Source organism: Sciurus carolinensis, unplaced genomic scaffold (assembly GCF_902686445.1).
Source record: "Sciurus carolinensis unplaced genomic scaffold, mSciCar1.2, whole genome shotgun sequence".
In the NCBI taxonomy this organism is placed as follows: Eukaryota; Metazoa; Chordata; class Mammalia; order Rodentia; family Sciuridae; genus Sciurus; species Sciurus carolinensis.
This window is the reverse complement of record NW_025920236.1, coordinates 424,796-447,527: the sequence shown is the minus strand read 5'-3', so window position 1 is coordinate 447,527 and position 22,732 is coordinate 424,796. Positions and strand designations below refer to the sequence as shown.

The 22,732-nt window shown below is 36.0% G+C and overlaps 1 pseudogene; it reads left to right on the top strand.

Moving 5' to 3' along the window:
* Window positions 1-16,688: 16,688 nt before the first annotated feature.
* On the top strand, window positions 16,689-17,659 carry LOC124975276 (ADP/ATP translocase 2-like; annotated as a pseudogene).
* The last annotated feature ends 5,073 nt before the right edge of the window (window positions 17,660-22,732 follow it).

Genomic DNA, 22,732 nt, shown 5'->3' with positions numbered 1-22,732 from the left:
ATGAATGGATAAAGAAACTGTGGCATATATATACAATGGAATATTACTCAGCCATAAAGAATGAGAAAATTATGGCATTTGCAGGCAAATGGATGAAATTGGAGAATTTCATGCTAAGTGAGATAAGCCAATCTCAACAAACCAAGGGAAGAATGATCTCGCTGATAAGTGGATGATGATACATAATGGGGCATGGGAGGGGTTAGTTTTAGGGTTAGAGTTAGGGTTAGGGAGGGGGGCAATAATGGGGGAAGGAAAGACTGTGTAGAGGGAAAAGAGGGGTGGGGGGAAGGGAAAAAATAACAGAATGAATCAACCAACATTACCCTATGTAAATTTATGATTATACAAATGGTATGCCTTTACTCTATGTACAAACAGAGAAACAACATGTATCCCATTTGTTTACAATAAAAAAAAAGCTACACTGGGATTTTGCATCACTTAGAATGGCAATTTTGAAGAATACAAGTAACAATAAAGTTCATGAGCCTGTGAGCACATGGGGAACAAGATTCACTCATACATTGCTGGTGGAAATACAAATTGTTGCAACCACCCTGAAAAGCAGTATGGATATCCTCAAAAACTAGGAATGGAGCTACCATTTGACCAAGTTATCCCATTCTCCGTACACAAAGTAGTTTAAATCAGCAAACTATAATGATGTGCCATCATCAATGTTTAAAGCAGCTCACTTTGCAATAGCAAAGCTATGGGACCAAACTAGGTTGCCCTTCAACAGATAATTGAATAAAGAAAACGTGGTATATATACACCCTGGAATATTACTTGGGCATAAAAACGAATGACATAAAAAAGAATGGCTTTATGGCATTTGACACTGAATAGACAGATCTGTAGACTATCATGCTAAGTGAAATAAGGCAATTCCAAAAGCCAAAGGTTGAATGTTTTCTGATATGTGGAGGTTAATCACATTAAGGAGGGCATAAGGGGAATAATGGAATTTCAGTAGATTAGACAATGTGAAATGGGTGGAAGGGAGGGGGATAGGAAAAGGAAAAAGAGTGGAATAAAACTGACATAATTTTCCTATGTGTATATATATATATATATATGAAAACAACACACTGAACCCCATCACCAGGTACATCCACATAGTGAGGTCCTAATTAGAAAAGGATATATTTCATGCTTGTAAAATTATATCAAAATGGATTTTACTGTCATAGCCAAAAAGAACCAATATATAAATGAATATATAAATAAATAAATAACAAATGACAAATATCAATAAATAGAAGAAAGACCAATAGCATAGAGAAAAGGCAACAGGGGAACAAGGAGGAAATCTAATGGGGAAAATGTGGGGCTTGAACTGGAGCAAATTATATTCCGTGCTTGTGCAACTATGTCAAAATAGAACATAGTTTTATTTATAATTGTAATGCATTAATAAAGATTTTTTAAAAGTAACCCTGTAAATGGGAGCTTATCTTGATAAACATGAAATTCAAGTTGGATGTGGATGAGAGAAGAAAGACAGGAGGAAATTAAAGAATGGAAAGAATGGGAGAGCTTAAAGGAATCTGGGGTTCTACAAAGAAGAACTTACTGAGAAAATGTCCATAGTTTTCATTGAATTTTACCAAAATGTGTGACTGGAGAAAGAGGAGAGAGGGCAGTTACAAAACTTTTCCCAATAAAATTAAAAGACTGTATCAATGGGGAGAATATGTTAGTAAATTTCACACCAATATTACAGTTATTTCAGAGAAAAAGATGTTTGATATGGAAATACAGACATGAATACAACAATTATGTATGCATTGTGGGAGGTTTTATTTAAAGGGAGATTTTTGAACACTAATACTTAAAATCATAAAATATCTTAATGAAAATCAGTGTCAATAATTTGACAGTTTTCTCCCTTTGAATATATATGTAAAATTTTACCATAAAGTAAGATCATTGTACAGTAAATTTAAATATAGTATGAGCTACTTTTTCATTAATACTACGTGAATTATTTTGCACACGATGAAGAATTTCTGAATTTTATGGGGCATTCAGATATCAAACATTGTTATATGTAAGAGTCACCTCTCAAGTTTTATATATTCTCTTTAGTTTTTAGTACTCAGGCCCCAGTTTGCTCATTTGCAAAAGGCAATGCCATTCTTCAGTTTCCCACAGTTGGTTCAGACTGACAAAGACAAATGTAGAAATTCAGCTGTCACACTAATTCTTCTGCCTTTTTTGGTTTCCTATACAATCTTTTAATCTTTGCACTCAAAGATTAAAAGTCAAGCGTGGGTGATGGTAAATTACAGAGGCCTTACATTGAACATCAGTGTTAATACTCTAGAAACTACATTACAGGGTGAGTAAGATAGAGTGATTTCACACAATTTATATCATATTAAGGGGCTAAGGAAAGTCTCCTGTAGAAATCATGTTAATTCTCATAGTAATCAGCATCAGTGTCCAGGCAGGCCATCACAGTCTTCTGACACGCATCACTGACATCCTCCTTTGTCCAATGGGACCATGTGAGGAAACACACAGTGGAGTGTATTAGAGAACCAGGAAAGCCCTGAAGCACCTACAGCATTGTCTTTGCCTTTGACCTGCTCTAGGCAAGATATAAAAGGGGAAAAAAGCTGAAGCAAGAAGGAACAGTATTGCTACTGTATTGCTAACTGCTGCTGGTATAGAGAAGCCACATGTTTTGCTGATTTGTAAAAATTCCACTAAAGCTCTATCCTTTTCTTAAAAACACTTACTGGAAAATGTGAAAGAAAAATGCTTCATCTGGCTGGAAGTTTGAATGTTTGCCTTTGTACAAAATTTATGCTCATGAAATGAACATTTTTGCTGAAAGAAGGTTCTATTAAAGAGGAAAAGTAAACTCACTGCTTGGTTTCTGGGACACAGCCAGGAGGCTTGGTCCTGGTCCTGCTCCTGCATCTTTTGGAATTCTTCTTCCATAAGGAAAGCTCTAGGAGGTTGGAAGTGGTGGCACAGTCCTTTGATTCCTCAGTCAGGAGTGTGTGTCTTAAAGATGCTCATCTATATTTCATAGGGATATTCATTCTGTACAAAGAGAAAAATCTAAATGTAGACTTCAGGCTGCAAATTTCCACAACAATTTTTGCTACGAACTGAAATGGACTACAGTTTATTCCTGGGATTTTTTTGCTGTAAAGAATTTTTTGATGTCTGAATTAACCCCTGGTTTACTCTTACAGTTGGAGACAACTAAATAATAATGCAGTAGCCCTTTCTAAAAATTTTTATGGGAAGTGGGCAAAGTAGAGAAGATAAAGAAACCTTTAAAGAACTTTTTGGAATGATTTTGCAGATAAATTTGCATAATTTACTTTAGTATTCATCTAAAAACATTTAAAGCTGTTCAATTTTACACAATGTCAACAATATTCATTTAACTTTGGGAAATTCTTGTTCTCTTTTGGCCTCAACTCCATGATTTAAAGAATTTACCCTACCTACACAAAGGAATTTTAAGGATCAAATATATAAAATTTAGTGGCAAATATTGTTTACACATTTGGAAGAAAGCACTATATATGTGAAGCATCACTCTTGCTATCATCCAGTTTGTCCATGTGAAAGAGATATTATATGGTTTTACTAATTATATAATAAGAGTGACTCAAGAGCACTTGGACTGGTATGCTTGATATATGCCTCCCTTCCAGAGGCTGGTGTCCACAGGCAATAATCAGAAGGAAGAATGAATAGATTAGAAACACAGGAACAGATGCAAAGATGAATTTACTAACTAGAAATACTAAGATCTAGAGATCTGCCACAGGGTGACTTTCGCTCTCCCATTCTCCAAGTGAATGCATCCTCCTCATATAGTCCTCATGTATTTTAATCCTGGCAAATTTTTAGGTATACAGATTGAGTCACCTTCTATTCTTAACTCTGAGTGTCACTTCATAAACCTTTACTCTTCCTTACCACATGTTGCAGGCATGTAAAACAAAGTGTTCTAAATATTTACACATTACAGTAATTTTTAGGGTTGAAAACAAAAATGGCTTCTAAAACAGCAACACACAAAATTTATTTATCAAGGAAGCTAAGACGTGTCCCAGGGTATTCAATAAGAGCTTGTAATGAAGTATGGAACTGCTGTAATTAGTTGCAATCTACCTACTTTTAATTTACTAAAATAATTATTTTACACTAATACTTTATTTTGATGTTTTAGTAGTGAATTTATTTTTAATTTTAAGTATATCTTTTATTGTTAATTATTCATTTTTAATAAACAAGATCAAGAGAATAACAAAATTCCATCAATTTTGTGTTATGATCTATGTATGATAACACTCTATATTCTAAGCCTTAGCATTGGAATGCATGACAATACTTCAGAGGAACATTTGGTTTTATATTACACAGATCACTATAAACACTGTGGATAATCAAGGGTGACATTGCCAGCGAGGAGATGATTACATGGGATGATGCTTATGATATTCTTCACACAATGTCCAACAGATAGTAAGCATTTTAAATTGCTAACACATTGTAATCATTACTTTTGTCATCAGTTCAAGAGCTCTAAAAGACACTGTCACTTATTATAATTGAAATATTTCTGTTCAGAACACAGAACAAAATTATTTGTCAGAAAACTTGTTATGTGTGTATAAGCAATATTAATCTCACATATTCATATGTGAACACAGCATAATTCATTAGGTTTCATTGCCTAGTACTTCCTTGTGTCCCCCCCATGCCCTGTTCTTCTCTATCCCTTTTCTCTACTTTATTGATCTCCCTAGTTTTTTCATGAGAGTCACCACCATTTTTTCTTTCCTGTCCAACATCAGCAGATGAGAGAAAGCATTTAACCCCTGACTTTCTGAGTCAGGCTTATTTAACTTAGCATGACGTTCTCCAATCCCAGTCATTTACAAACAAAAAATCAAATTCCATGCTTCCTTTTGACTGCACAAAACTCCATTGTGCATATATATATATATATATATATATATATATATATATATATCACGTTGTTTATCCATTTATCTATTGGCAGGCACATTGATGGTTCTACAACTTGGTTATTCTGAATTGTACTGCTACAATAATTGGCATGCATGAAGATATTGATGTTTGATGGCATAGAATAATTGACCAAAGATATCACAAAATAGTAATTGGTAGTACAAAAATTCGTATTTTGGTTGTTGTATGTCTTCAGATTAATTATCACCCAAATAATGCTAATTGTGTTCAAACACTTTCATAGCATCATAGCACACTAGAATTCTGTTGCATCCTGGGATCCACTAGGAGGAAGAAATGGAAGAAATTATACAGGTTTTCTCTATATTTTCTACCACAGTTTCAACCACTAGAGTTCTATCATACTTATAAAGTTTTTGGTAAAGTTTTATTTAAAAGATATGTTCAAATCATCTTAGCATCCCATACAAAATGCTTATTAAAGATTGTAACTTCATGAAATCCAATTATTAACCCAACTATATTTTAACATGCTCTGATCTTTTAGCAGGCCTTTCAATGAAGGAATAAAAACCCAAGACAACACTGACCTATGTATGTGAATCTCTTCATCTGGGGACATTAGAACAACCACTTTCCCAGCATCTTCACAGAAGTCTGTCTATTTATTACAAAACCCAATTTACTTCTTCAAGATACTGGCACATTCTCTCTCTTGTGATATGGCAATACATATTCTCCCCAGGGAGCACTTACATGTTGAAAAGAAAAATCAGTGTGCTCTGTTACAAAATGTCCCTAAGTTCAACCCCCAGTATCCTACAAAAAAGTGTGGGGGAGCAAGGAGTTGGTGAACTAGACTTAAAGTACTATCAATTCTTAGTAAATCAAAAGTACAGCTGATGGATTGTGAAAATATGTTCCTGATGTAAAATGTGAAGACAAAAGTAGTACTCCTAAATAATCCAGGGTCAAATATAAATTGCATTTATTCATAGTTGAGCATACTTTACTCATATTATCCAGATCAATTTTATTACAGTGCAAACAACATATAAAACTTCTAAAATATTTTGTAAGATCATCATACATGAGTTGAAGTACTTTTGTTTAATCACAATCACTACTTCTGACATACTGAAGACTATACTATTTAGTATTTTCAGTTATACTATATATGCTTTGGTTGTGGATTTTACCTCTAAAATTGGCTTAGCCAAATTAATAAAGAAGAACACTAATGTATTAAAATAACAATGATGAAATAAAACAATATGATTCTAGGGGCCTTTTAAAATCTTCATTTCATTCCACTTAGATTCAAGTATTACGTGTATGCCATTAATTAAAATCCAAATATGAGTTTACATTAAATATATGCAAACTATGTAAAGCAAATAAATAGTATATGCCCTGTAATGTACTTTCACCCAATTAGCATTTAATTACATGGATTTTTTTTGTTTCCTTTAATTACAAAAGTGGTTTGACTTTGTCATTTGAAATAAAATACTGTGACCTTCTACAGATGAGATAATGAGTCATTTTGTCTGTACTACTTCAGTTGTTGAATGAAATATGTGAGAATTCCTCTGTTTAGCTAACGTGCACTTATATTAAGATGATAAGCTTGACATTGGCCTAGCATATGAGCTAGTGTACTAATGAGTGTCAATTCCAATTATATTCAGATACACAGAAGGTATACAGTTCTCAAGAATTCCATTAATAAGAAGAGGGAGAAAGCAACACCAATGACAGAAGCAGTAAAATTTGCCCTTTGGATTCTAATTTCAATAGATTTTTTTGCTCTGTGGATGTCCATTTCAGCTTAGATGAAATGGGTACTATGAAGGCCTAAGCTTCTATCAATATATAATTGGCTAGCTCTGCTAGAATAAACTGTTCATATTCTAGAAAAATATTCAGTATGATGACAGTCTATTCTGTATTCTGAAAAATAAATATTTTTATAAATTTGGAAAAAAACACTGGTTTTACACAGGTCCATGAGGATGATTTGAATATTTGTCATTTTTCATACTTATATTTTATTCTATTAAACAAACATAAATATGCAATTAAATATAAAATACATATGAAATTTATATTAGAAGTATTTTGGAGAATCATCAGTTAGAATAATTACCTTTGGTTTGTATTAATTTTATCTTCATTGTTCCCTTGATTCATAACACTGACCAATTGATAATAGAGATTGGATATAAAATGCTTCTAGGAATATGGTATAAAAATACTGAAACAGATAACAGATATTTTAATTAATCATTCTCATTGATATTATGTGCTGGAACATTTTAAAAATTTTTGTTGAAAAGTTAATTCCTCTGTTCTCTGAAGTACACAGCTTTCTACTAAGTCTTCAATGACTGGTGCAAATGGAATATGTGGTTTTATTTTTTTCAGAAAGAATTGGGATAATTCAATGAGGCTTATGGTGAGAAAAAGGACAGTCTTCTGGGGTTGAACTTCCCTTTTTGCATACAACACAGCAGACTGGTGCAACATATCTAGCAACAAACTATCCTAAGTATTTTTCCCCCTCACAGAGGAAGTCCAAGGAAAGACACCAAGACATCTGTGAGATTCATAATCTGGTAATATCCAATCATTTTTATATGTATTTATTCAAACATGAGAGGCAATGTTTGATGTACTTAGGATGAATAAGTGTATAAAACAAAGTCTCTTTAATCTCAGTACATAATGTTCCATCGGTACTGAGACACAGTTTGCATCAAGGTACTTAATGTTTCTCCCTGTATCCCCCACAGAAGAGCTCTCACATATTTCAGCAAAAAAAAAAAAAAAAAAAAAAAAAAAGCCATTCTAGGTGATGTCAAAGTCTTGGGAAACTGAAGAGGACCCCATATCTGATGTAAATTAAGTAACATTTTCAAAGAATGTTATCCTTTCATGGACACCCTGTTTCACTCAGACCACTTGCAGAGTTGGTGTAGCAAAACAAGTCTACAAAATGACCAAGAGGTTTGCTGTTTGGTACTTGGTCATAAAAAGCTCGAAGTAAACAAATTTGTGCCAAGTCTTAGTGAGTTGGTTTTGGCCAATTCACCCACCCCCATTCTCTCTTTCTCAGCTCTGTCTCTCTATTGCTTTTCATATGATGTTAAAAGTCAAACTTACAGTCTATGTCCATGTTAGAAAACTGGAAACAGAGAGAACTCTAATTATTGTCTGAACACCATACCCATCTTTGGTTATAGTCTTGAGAATTTCTGTTTAAAACATGGAGAAATGCAAAAATCTGCAAATGGGTAATTTTAACTTCCTAGGACACCAAATCAGTTACCTATATTTGCCTTATAGAAGGTAACATACAACCTATTACTTATATCATGTCGACATTGCTAAGAGCTAATTAATATAGTTAGCTGATTATGTGGGCATCTGTACCCTACTTATGAGCTTCCCCAGGGCAGGCACAGACCCCCAGTTTTTTGTACACATCATCTGTCAGGTATGGCTTCAGCCACAGAAGATGCCATAACTGAACTATTACTATGTGTCATATGATCAAATATAAATGGGAAGAAGGCCAATAAACTAATTGAGATTCTTAGAAAAATTTAAGAACTTCTTTGTACTCTTGTCAATTTATTACCATATTGTAAAAGTATTAGTAGAAAGGAAGATAGAGTGCTCAAAGTACTCCTTCATTTTATTAAATCTTTTGGTAGAAATCTACCTATATACTTTTGATTCAGATACGTTTCATCACAGTGTTACCTTTTCTTGAGTTTTCATAATTCTGAAGTAAATCTAGTTGCAGCAACTATTCAAACAGTTAAGATTCAGAAGGGGCAATCTCTGTTAATTAAAAAGAGGGTAGCAAGTGAGATTGATAGCACATGCCTAGGTAGGCAAACTGCAAGTCTGAGGTCAGCCTAAGCATCTTAGTAAGAACCTGCCTCAAAATAAAAAATAAAAAGAACTACATGTAGTTCAGCAGTGAGGTGACACTGGTTCCATCCCCAGTACAAAAAATCATGGAATAGTGACAACTACTATGTTTTTAAATCTCAGTGGAAATCATACTAATGAGTTTATTTGAAAAAAAACTGTAATTAATTCTCCAACCTTCATTTAACAGTAAATACTCATTACATCTCATTGAACTCTCCCACATACCCAAGAAAAAAATTAGAAAATATAACAATCGTTCTAACCAAGAATAATATGGGATCTGCTTCTGAATTACATTTACTAACTTGCAGTAATTAACTGAAATATTTCTACTTTCCAAACCAAAGCCTAGGTCATCAAAATTCTACAATTCATTTACACATTCTTGAAATGATAAACTCATATAAATGGAAAAGGATTAATGGTGGCCAGGAGTTGTGGAGAGGGCAGCAGGAGAACATGGGTGTGGTTATCAGAGGTCAACATGAGGGGTCCTTGTGACAGAAATGGTCTATACCTGAACTATATCATCTTTAATGTCAAGATGTGGGCACCTCTACATAAAGTGGGCAGAAGATGTCTCTCTCTTTTAACACAAATGCATATACATCTACAGTTGTCTCAAAATAAAATTACCCTAATTGAATAAATAAAATTGTAAATGGTGGAACCACACTGAAATGAGATCCAAGTGATAATCATCCTAAAATTATCCAAGTTTTCCTTAGAAGTCTGGTAAAGTGAGCATGAAAAATTAAAAAGGAAATTCTACACAATAATCACAAATGGTACCTTTTAGATGGTTTATGAAAATGTCTTGCAAAAAGGAAATTGGTTGTACATTCATATAATTCTCAGTATTTTCAATTATACTTTTCAATACTACTTCATTGAGAACAATATTCACAAGCAAAATACATGCTAATTTATTTTCTATATATTAATGAATTTGAAACCATGTCTTTCTTCAGAAGTTTAGGAGGAAAAAATTATACTTGAAAATATTTAAGCCTTAATATTTAAATGAAGCTTGTAATGATAAAGGAAAATATGAACAAAGAGTTCCCTTAGCTCTCATGAATCCAAGAATAACTGAAATAGTCAATCCAAATATTCCATTTTAAAAAATGACAATTCTTTTGTCACAGAATAAATCATTAAGCAAAAAGCACAGATAAGTGAAATAAATTTTTACAAGTAATGGAACAGTTAACCAGAAATACAGCAATTTGTTTTCATGTAGTTAAACACGAAGGACGGCATTTATGAAAGCCTTAAGGAGATTACTCAGAAAACAATAGATAAGCATTATTTTAAAAGTTATGTTTTCAAGCTAACTGACCATAATTTGAGTTCAGACCTTCAAAACGTTATCAAATTGAAATCACTGGCACAGCTAAAAACCTTCACCAGACACAGGACACAGTGCTGGCAACTTCCATCAAACTCAGAGTACAGTTTCCTAGTGTGGCAGTATTTCAGGATAGAAGTAGTGAATAATTTTTCTAAAGCAGCTAGCAGCAAAACAAGTGCACTACTGTGTTTTAAAGACCCCATCAAAGAGGGGTCTTCTGTGAAAGATGCAACTAGCAGGCTTGATAAAGTTTTAGTTGGGAAATTCAGATTTAGGTGGGAAAGCACTTGCACAAGAGATTACACTTCCATTTAAAAAAGGTCATATGAAATCAGCATTCTCCTTCCCTATTTTAGAGATCATGACTGTATTCTAAATAGTCAACAGAGGGAGAAACAGCTGAGTGGCAAAGCTGTGGACGCTGATAGTTTTGCTTCAGGGATTGCACAACACCCACTTGGGGTGGGGAACCAGACCTTGGGGCACATGGAGGACTGGGCCCAGGGCAGAGGACTGAAAGGGTGGATTGGGTGAGTGGCACTTGACATTTAAAGTTCACCGCGGATGTCACTCATCCTTAGTTCACAAGATTGTGGTGCTGAGACTCAGACACTAATCAACCCACCTTTAATCAGAGTAAAGGGACTGGTCTCTGACATTCTTTTAAGGAGTGGAGAGTGGGGTCGCAGCTTTAAAGTTTTCACGTGGCTTTGATTAAGGAAGAAAGAGCAGCAGCACCATGCACTCTAGCTAGCTCAGTTTCCCTCTCCTCCATTCTTCGAGGATTAAAGGCACACCGCGTCACCCATTCATGGCCTCCAGACCTAGCTACTGCGCAGTCCCCACTTGGTGACTCCGAGGGAAAGGCGGGGACCCAGAAGCTCCAGCTTGCCAAGTTCGCGATGCTGAACCCCAGGTCCAGACCCCCAAGCCAGAGCTCACCCAGGCCGCGCCCACCCTAGGCCACCCGGGTGGTACCCCGGCCTGTGCCCACCCTAGGTCACTGAGGAGGCGCCACCGCGCCTGGGCCCACTAACAGGCCAGTCCCACCATCCCCCAGCGACCCCTACCTTGCGCAGCACCCGGAACTAATGCATCTGGAGCCCTGCAGCGCCCACCATCCGCGGTCGCCTGAGCTGAAACTTGCAGCCCACCGCAGCGTGCTGGGCCGAGGGTCCCTGCGCTGAACAGGACCCCAGAGGGTCGGCACCGGGGTCACTCCCCTGGGGTTGCTCTGGACCCGCCAGTTCAGGGGAAACCGCGCCGCAACCAACAAAGCGAGAGGAGCACGGCAGGCGCCCGGGTGGGTTGGCCACAGCGGCTGCCCCTAGGCGGGAATGAGCTTGACAGTGAAGCGGCGGAACTGAAGAGCTGCGTCTGGAGCCCTGGAGGGCATCCGGGAGACTGTCAGGGACAACCACTCTGCAAGCCCCCTCTCCCTTGACTGCTGGCCACTCTCACTGATAACAAAAGCGTCCACCCCGCACAGGCTCTTTAAGTGACACCGCTACTGCCCCGCCCAAGCATAGACCCATAGCACCTGCCACTGGGGCCGCTGCTGCGCCCGCCATCTGCGGGGGATTGGTGGAGAGAGTTGGCTCCGACCCCCGGCGCTCTTCTATTTTCAAACTCAATCCCACCCCCCCACCCGCCTGCAATTTCGCTGGGGATCCAGTGACTTCCTGCGCCGACTGCGCCCCCTAGGGACCTGAGGCGGAAGCTGCAGTGGGTGCCATCTGGGTCTGCTCTTGGAGAATAGGAGAATATTTCAAAACCTGAATGTTGCAGGTACTGTCTTTCTGTCCCTCCCTTCCAGTGTCTTTTTTCATGAATATTTATGCAAGAAAAAGTCATCCCATTAGGTTTTTTTTTCATATTTCAAGCTTTGTTCTGAATTATCTCAATGGGCTAAAAATTTAAAGGATATTTTATCTGCCCGTTAACTGGTTGACTAAAATTTCTGACTTTGAATACATTTCAATTAAAATAAAGGATGTTGTTTTCAAAATGTTAAATGCCACATTGAAATCTTTAGGTTGACTTATAAAATAGTTCTTCAAAGGGCAGACATTTTTAAACACTACTGATAATGGCACCAAAGAGCAAAAGGACATAATATCATTCAGAAATTTTGGTTGTTGTTCTTTTTTTTCCCCAAGAGCTACAGAACTGAAATTTTATAATTCTTTTTTTATTCAGTCTATGTTGGATGTCTATCTGTGTGTGTGTGTGTGTGTATAGACATTGATAGTTGCAGCTTCTGTTTCAGTTGATAGAATAGGATAACTAATATTAACTTAGCATTCAGAGTGATGTCAGATTAAATTTTGACTAAATGAAATTCTAGTGACTGTTTTGATTTCATAAATTAAATTGAAAATAACTGTTTCCAGGAATTAATTGAATTTTTATTTGAAGTATGTGATGGCATTGATATAAACTGGAATTGTTTTATTATCTGTGGAGTTCTAATAAAACTGCCATATATTGCTTTTTCTTTCCTTTATACTTAGAGAATTACAGTCATACATAGTAGTTGGGTTAATTTGGACAAAATCAAACAAGCATGGAATTTTATTTACTCCATTTTGGTATGTAGTGCTCTTCAGCTTTTCCTCTCTCTCTCCCTCACCTATTCTCTTTACTCTATTGATCTTCCTTTTATTTACTTATTTATTTTACATATATCACTCATTAGTTCACCTTTGTTAGTGAATAAAAAACTTAAAGTTGAAAATAGAGCAAAATACATCTTAAAAAGTTATCTTGGGTTGAGTTCAAACATCTTTAAACATATTACTACAGTTATACTTGCTAAACCATGTATTTGCACACATCTCATGTTTTACACTGATCCTTCTTGAACAGACTTGAACACTTAGATTTCTTGTGCTCAATTGTTTCACCAATATGGATGGCAAAAGTACATCAACATTTTATTGGATTATATTTTCAATATAAATTTCATAAACAATAGAACCTCAGAACTCATTTTTCTAATAAAAATGTATTTTTTCTGAGTTTATCACTGTTGATTTTTAAAAATTGTATCCAAACCACAAAGACAAAAGCATGACCATCCAGTGAATACACAAATGTAGTTTTGAACAGCAACTGGCACAAGCAATTGCCATAATAAGCATCCATATGAATTTGTTCTACTACAGGACTACTAAGTCTCTACAAAATACATGTATTTCAAATATAGCCAATACAAATTGTCAGCATTCCCCGTTAACCATGGTGGTTTTCCTTATCTTCTAAGCTTCATTAGCAATGATGGTCACTAGCTTTTGGTGAAGTGGTTAGTCAGGTAGAAAAGCATGCTTAATTTTTTTGGAATGCTATCTTCAAAGATGGCAAAGGTGTGGAGGATAGAAATGAATCTTTATGCAAGAAGATTTAATTTTGAAAATAACAAAGAACAAGAAAGTTTAATTCGGGAAATAACAAAGAATATGATTTCAACCTACAACAGCTAGTTCCAGGCCAGGGTGGTTTCTGTATACCCAAGGAGCAAAGGAATATTTGGAGTTTAATTGCAAAAATGCACAGATAGTTTAAGTGCTTTATAAAACAAAATTATTGGCACTTTTGGAGTTGAGACATAGTGAGCTCTGATTGTTGAATGGCTACAATTATTAGCCATTAATTATTAACTCTAAAATAACTAAATCTAATCTTAGAGGAAGAGCTAAATGTTTGATAGAATTGGGCTTGCAAGACAGCATGTCAGGCCAATGGTTTTATATAAGTGGTGCATTGTCTGTGTGTTAGTTTCTCTTACAAGTTGACTTGTGCACACAGCTCTCTTCATGGCCTTCCCCTGTTATTTGTCAGTATTGACATCGCAAGTCTATCATGAATGACAAAGTTCACAAAGACATTTTTGGGGGGTTTTGGAAATAACCGGAAAATGAGAAATGAATTTTTGGTTAAATTTCAGAAATAAATATGTGGTACAATGCAGTTTACTGAATTAGGTAGTAGTGGAAATGGCAGAAGATGAACGTGAAACAAAGATATACCAAAACCGTCCTAAGTAAATGGAACCATTGATAATGATTTTGCATGATAATAATGAATTAGAAACTATGTGTCTGGCATTGTTCTAGGACTGAGGATACAACAGAGAACAAAAGAAGCAAAAGTAATTCTGGAGGAGGATGAGCATTTTTCCAAATAACCACATAATAGGTCTAATTATTAAATGTGGGATGCACAATAAAGAAATGTTTCTTAAATTGCCTTTTTTTTACCTGGTGCCTGAAATCCCAGATACTTGGGAAGCTGAGGTAGGATGATTACTTGAGCCTAGGAGTTCAAGGTCAGCCTGGGGAACATAAAGAGATGCTGTCCCAAGAAGTAGGAAAAAAGCACCTTTTCTGGGATTCTATTCCCACCTGTACTATACTCCTAGCAGTAAAGACAAAACAGAGTAACAAATGTTTTCAGATAAACAACAAAAACAGTTTATTTCTGGTACATGCTCACTCTCAAAAGGAAGTGAACCCAAAAGAAAGGCATGAAAAGAGAGAAATAAGAGCACAAAAATTATGAAATATACTGACAAATATAATGTACTATGATTGGGGATATGTCTCAGTGGTAATGCACTTATCTACCATGTGTAATGTCCTGGGCACCATCACAACATGGCAAAAAAGTAAGGAAAAACATAAAAGTACCATTAGTGAAAATATGAAGTTATAATTAAAAACCAAGATGAAGGAGAAAGAATTTTTAAAAGCTGTCATTTTAACCAAAACCCATTAACAGGCTAATAGCTACATTGACTTTTAAATGGGGACAGAAAAGGCATGAACATTAACAGGAAATAGAGGAATAGAAAACCACAAATACAGTTGAGATTTTTTTTAAAATTAGGATGCAACAAATAACATTAAACTAACAAGCTTGAAAACTTAGATGAAATTGATCATTTTATATAAAAATAAACATGAATAGCAGAGACTAACTGATACATGTTGAATATTATTAAAATGGACATAAAGTATTTTTGAAATAATAAATAAGTCAAAAACAATAAAGAAATTGGGCTGACAATCACAACTGCCCTCAACCACACTCCCACCACACACCCCACTCCCCAGTATATGTAAATGCTTTACAAATGAGTTCTAGTAAAACCTCAGAGAATAGAGTGCGTCCTGTCAAATCTGTCTCCTATGCTAGCAACAACAGAAAGGTATGAAAACTTTATGAATTTAAGTGTAAATGAAATGCCCCAATAAGAGAAGGTCCAAGCACCTATGACCTGTCATTAGAACCCAACTATCCTGGAAATGAAGGTGTTCATTAACTTACATGTGGAAAGGGGCAGGAAGAACAGTTGGGTCATTACTGGTTGTCTTTCACAGTAAACCATGAGTTAAAGTGAGGACCTTGTTGACTCACCTTACCACCAAACAAGACCATATCAGAATTGATAATCCATATAAAAATACAAATCCATATAAAAATAATTACCTCTCTATAACATATGCAACAATCAATTCAAAATGGACTGAAGAATTACATATAAAAATGATATAGGAAAACTTTTAATTGAAAATATAGACAAGTGTATTTTGAGTCATTTAATCTACTCAAGTCATAGAGATTACTCAAGTCAAACCACTCACACGGACTGCTCAGGTCATTTGGGCTGCTTAGATCATTAAGTAACAGTGGTCCAACTAATGATTTCAATATAGCCTTACTTCACTGCCTCTGAGACTTAGTTTAAAATGGATGTTTTTCTGTACCTTTTTACACTCTTCCCCTTCCTAACCTGAGTGGAAGAACAAGATTATCTTTTCCTTGTCTGAGGCCAAGTTATCTGTATTTGAGCACATACCCACCAGAGGAACCAAGTAATTCAGATTTCAGGGATGGCACAAGAAGATCCAAAGAATGGCTTGCCCCCAAACTAGCAAGTGAATCACAATAGCCTACAGGAAAGACCTGGATTGTAGCCTTTGAATGAATAGCTCCATTAAAAACCCTCTGTTCTACCTGATAGGCAGATTCACAGCATTTGGGACAGAAGTTCTCTATGTTACTCCATTGCATGTAAAGCAATAAACCTTATTTTTCCTTCTTTCAAAACTCTATTATCTTTATTGACTAGGCACTGGGAAGAAGAACCACACTTTTGGTAACAAGCTCCACTGGCTATAGAGGGTACACATTCATAGTTTACCCAGATCATAATGGCCACTTATAATGGTCATAGTGACTACTCACTTTATAAAGTTCATGGAGGCTACTAAGGTCATTTCACAATGAAGGCCAGAAAGGATTTTCAGGTAATAAAGGTTGAGTTGGTCATAGACTGCACTTGTGTCACAGAGGCTATCTGGGGCATAGAGGCTCTTCAGTGATAAAGGTTATGGAGGACATATGGACTACAATGACCATAGAAGCTACATGGGTCACAGAGACAACTCAGGATGCAGAGATTCCAGAGGTCATGGAGGCTTTAAAGGTCATAGAATGTATACATGTAATGAAGGCTACTTGGATCACTTTGTTAAATCAGGACAGAGAGGGTGCACAGGCAATAGAGACTATGAAAGACACAGAGGGTAAGTAGTCCATAGTGGGTATAGAAGTCATAGCAGATATTCAGGACATTTGGGATACTGAAGCCACAGACACTGTGCAAGTCATAAAGATCATGTAGGTCACACAGTGTAATCAGGTCACAGAGGACACACAAGTCATAAGGGCTAATGTGTTTATTTAAACTACTCAATTTTTACACTCTACATAGTTCATCAGTGATAATACAGTCATTTCTGCTATTCAGAGGACCCAGTATGGCAATACTTTGCAGGGAAACTGGCATAAGGTGGTGCTGCAGGAGCCACATCCTTGTGCTTTGTGTATCCTGTTGAATTTGCCCAAACCTGTCTAGCTGGTGATGTAGGGGAAGTTGGAGCTGAAAGGGAATTCAAAGGCCTGGGTGACTGGTTAACATCTACAAATCTGATAGGATTGAGGGTCTGTACCAAGGCTCTGATGTGTCTGTGCAGGGCATTATCATTTGCTGAGCTGCCTACTTTGGTATCTGTGATCCTGCAAAGGGAATGCTTCCAGATCCCAAGAATACTCACATCTTTATCAGCTGAATGACCACAGTCTCTCACTGCCATTGCTGTATGACTTCCCATCCATTTGATACTGTTCGCCACTGCATGGTTATGCAGTTAGAGTGCAAAGGAACTGACATCATGTTGAAAGACAAGTTTCACTGCTGGAAGAAGGTTGCTTTTGATGAAGGAGGCAAAGCTTCTTCAAGAGCATGTAGTCAAATATTCACAGAGGCATGGTGTTGCTTTTATACTTGTCTCCTATGATGAAATAAAGAAGTTCACATAAGTTATTTCCTGGACATTTTCCCCCTGTGAACAGGCATGTTGTATTATATAACTTGTCTTTGGCATTCTGAACACTCTTGGCTGCTTATCAATGGCAACTATGTACTTGTTGAAAATGGGAAGAAATCATTTTTATCTGACCAATTTTCTCTTAAAACCATAATGATAATGATGATGATGATGTATCTCAATGATATTTTGTATATATATTTTTAGTTGTAGGTCAACACAATAACTTCATTTTATTTTCATGAGTTGCTGAGGATTGAACCCAGGGCTGCACATGTGCTAGGCGTGTGATCTACCACTGACCACAACTCCAGCCCAGAATCATTTTTTTTTCAGTCACTAAGTATCTAAAAATAAACAAAAAGACCAGATGGAAGTTATTAAGTTAGACTTATATGCCATAGTATGGATATCAAATTAGCATAAATGGTCACAGGATACCTATTATAAAAGAAACTATAATAACAAATTTGGAGAAATAGAAAGTATCTAAAAATGAACAAACAAAAAGACCAGATGGAAGTTATTAAATTAGACTTAGATGCCATAGTATGAATATCAAATTAGCATAAATGGTCACAGGATACCTATTATAAAAGAAACTATAATAGAATATCACTTATATTAGAAGTCACAGTGCAGCTGTGGCTTTAGATACTATTGTATAGATATATTAATGTGAAATGTCACAGGTTTTTATTTAATTATTTTTAGATCATATAGATTAGATATTAGTATTGTAGCCCACAGTGCAGCTATTATATTATTTTTACCTGGTATGGTATGTATATCATATTAGTGTTAAAGGCTACAGGGAAAATAATACATTAGTTTAAGATACTGTCCAGAAGGTGGTCATTGTACTATGAAGGCCAAGGGAAGATCTTACGATAGTTTTAAATGCTATAGTATAGATATTATATTAGTATTAAAGGTCACATGGAAGCTCTTCCTTTAGTTTTAAATGCTGTAGTCTGGATACCATATTAACAATGATGGTCAAAGGCAGCTATATTACTAGTTTTAGATGTTATATGTGGATACTGTATTAATATTAGATACTACAAATAAGCCAATATATTTCTTTTTTTTTGTACAGGGGACTGATTGAACTCAGGGGCACTCAACCACTGAGCCACATCCCTAGTCCTATTTTGTATTTTATTTAGAGACAGGGTCTCACTGGGTTACTTAGTGCCTCCCCATTGCTGAGGCTGGCTTTGAACTCACCATCTTCCTGCCTCAGCCTCCTGAGCCACTGGGATTACAGGCACATATCACCACATCCAGCTCATTACATTACTTTTAAAAGCTATATTATCAATATGATTTAGCCACAGGACTGCCCTTTATCACTTTCTGATGCTGTAATATGAATATCACATCAGTATTAAACACCAAAATTCAGATTTTAATCAGTTTCTCATGCTCTAATATGGATATCATATCAATAATAAGGCCACAAGGCAGCTATTTTATCAGTTTTTGATACTACAATACATATACCACATTGGTATTAAAGGCCACAAAGCAGCTATTTTATCAGTTTCTGATGCTATACTATAGATATAACATTCATAATAAAGACCACAAGACAGGTAAAATAGTTTATTATTTTAGTATTAAAGTAAAAAATGCAGCTATTACTTTGGTTTTGGACATTATAGCATGAATATTATATTAAGATTAATGGCCACAGGGAAACTATTATATTAGTTTCTCATGCTGCATATTGATATTCAATTGTACTAAACCCAAAAGAATTTATTATACTAAATTCTAAAAAATAGAATTCTAAAGAATTCTATACTAAAGAATTTTATATATATATAAAACACATCAATATTAGAGTCACGGGGCAACCTATTTTACTAGTTTTACATTGTGTAATATGAGTATCACATTAATATTAAAATCTGCATAGGGGTATAATATTATATTAAGAAGCCACTATATGGATATAATGTTAATGCTAAAATGCCCCATCATGGCTATTACAGGAGTTTTCCATGCTACAGTATGGATATGATATTAACACGAAGGATCACAGAGCAGCTCATGTTAATTTTAGATGTAGAGATAACATGAGTACTAAAGGCCACAGGGCAAGAATTATGAGCATTACTTTTAATAGTGTAGATACTATGTTACTAATAGAAACTATAAGGAAACCATTATGTTACTTTAAAATATCTTGTTATCAATATAATATTATTTATAAAGGCAAAAGGGCAACTCTTTATTACTATCAGATGCTATAGTATGAATACATTGTCATTATAGAAGTCCATAGGGCAGATATTTTATCTGTTTTCTATTCAGGAGTATCAGTATTAAAGGCCAAAGTGTAGCTATTTTATCACTCGCATCCTATAATGCAGATTTCATACCAGTACTAAAGGAAACAAGGCAGATATTTATAATTTTCTGAAGCTGTGCAATGAACATTCTATCATATGAAAGGCCACAGAACAGTGATTATATCACTTTTATATTATGATATGGACAATTTATTAATATTAAAACCCACAGAAGAGCTGAAATATCATATAGGTTTAAAATACAGATAATACATTGGTATTAATGCCACAGTGCAGTTATTTTATCAGTGTTAATGATATATGTGGATATTACATTATTATTAAAAGATACAGGGAGCAATCATATTAGTAATAAGTGATATTTTTAAACTTTATCATATTAGAATTAAAGACCACAATTTATATATGATATTATTTTGTGATGCTGTGCTATGGATATAACATAATACTAAAGACCACAGGGCACGTAAAATGAATTTTCGTTTTGGTACCATATGCCACAAGGCAGGCACATTATCATGTTTAAAAGCTACAATGTGGATACTATCTCAGCACTGAGGGTCACAAAACAGCACCTTGCAGTTCCTGTGTTCTATTATGATAACTATCACTGCCAAAAACTTGGCAGCAGCTGCTCTATCACTTTCCATGATCTAATATGCTTGTCATATCATACCAAAGGCTACAAGGTGCCTGTTACATGAATTCTTTATGGGTCCATGGGAATAGCCTACCAGTCCTAAAGGACACAGGGAAGCTATTTGATCAAGTTTTGATACTACAACATGGACAACATAGCAATATTCACCTCAAAGGTCATGACTCAATGACAAATGCAGGCCAGGAAGATCAAGTGACTGGATCCCAGGGCTCCCATCACCTCTGCAGCCAGAACTAACCACAAATCCATGCTTAATCAGCAGCAGGTATGGTGGCCACCCTCTTTTCCTTTCAGTCACTTCAGTAAACCCCCTGTAGGAGTCGACACATGTGTAGTATCACATATGCCTTCTCTGTGTGCATCGTCCTGCTACCCACCCTTTCCTTGTTTTGCCATTTGTTTACTAGACCCAGAACTTGCCCAGGACTATGTTAAAAAGACTAGATGATAAAGGAATGCATTACAAAACATTTCTTATATAAATACAGGTTTTTTTTTCCCTCCAGGAATATTTGTATTTAGGCTGCACATAAAAAATCAAGCCAAAATTCTTGCAAAGAAATTAAAAATGATTTACCATCATTTGTAGGCAAATTGGACCTCCAGGGTAAGGTATAGCTGAATTTAAAGGCAGGGGTTTCATTTCCCCAGCTTCCCTCCATTACTAATTAAAAGACTGACAAGTGAGATATACATCTGCAGTTTTAATTTAGGTTTCTATTTCATATCTTTTACCTTTCGCTTAATCCATTTTAGCAGGTGTGTTAGTCAGCTTTCCACTGCTGTGACAAAATAACTGAGGTAAATCAACTTAAAGGAGACAAAATTTATTTTGACTTCTGGTGTTAGAAATATCGTTATGTTTGGCCCCATTTCACTGGGCCCGTGGCAAGGCATGGCAGTGAGCACAGAGCAGAGCAAAACTTCTCACTTCATGGTGACCAAAAAGCCAAGAGGCCAGGTGCCTTAAAGGGTATACCCTAAATGTCCCATTTCCTCCACTTAGGCCCCACATCTAAAGATTCCACCCCTTCCAATAGTGCATGAAGTTGTAAATTCACCAGAGGATTAATTAATATGAGGTCAGAACCTTAGTGATTCAGTCACCTCCTGAAGACCCCACACTGTTCCCTGCTCTGTTGAGGACCAAGTCTTCAAAACAAAGCTTTGGGGACAATCCAGATCTAACCACAGTAGCAGGTAACTAAGTTGTGTGATTTATCACCTGAGAGAAGTTTCCATGTTTTTGACATGGAAGAAAACAAATCTTTTATGGTAATGGCCCCATATTCCCTCCTTAGCTAGAAATGTAAGAGAAGATTATGAATGCATTGAGTACAAATACCTCTTTCTGACAAAGGACTGGAACATGTGCCTTCCGTCTCCAAGCATGTGAGAAGAACTCAGGGGTGAGAGTTGCTTAGTTCATCTAGGGAGGCAGGATCTTCAGATCTTGGGTTTCTGGCTTTTACCACATTTTTTCATACCCTAATATAAAATGGAATCCGCAGAATCTCCAGAAGTGAAAGATTCTCATCACCTGGGATAGTGAGCATTTCACAACATCTGACTCCTGACCAACAGAGCCTCTTCCATGATTTGATCATCTGTGAGAGCCCAAATCACCCCCCATCCCAATCCAAGCTGTTGAACCCAGGGCCTCACACCTGCCAGTCAAGCTCTATGACATTGAATTACTTCCTTTTTTCATTTTATTTTGAGACAAGTTCTTGTTGAGTTGCTGTGACTGTCCTCAAACTTGTGATCCTCCTGCCTCAAACTTCCCCATAACTTGGATTACAGGCATGTGCCCCCATTCCTGTTCTCTTGCATTTTCTTATGCCATCACATATTTGAACTTGCCTAGACAAGGCATACATGCTTCTGCCCACAACTCATGACCCAGAACTTTTCTAGTGGCTCAGTCTATCTGCAAGAAAACAGATAACTCTTTATTTTCCAAGAATAAAAGCATGAAATCTCTGGTGGATATTCAAACAAGAAGCCAAATACCAACGAGGTTATTTATTTTGGGGATCATGAAACTGAAACACAGATGTACAGGAATGTTCCTTCACTCTCA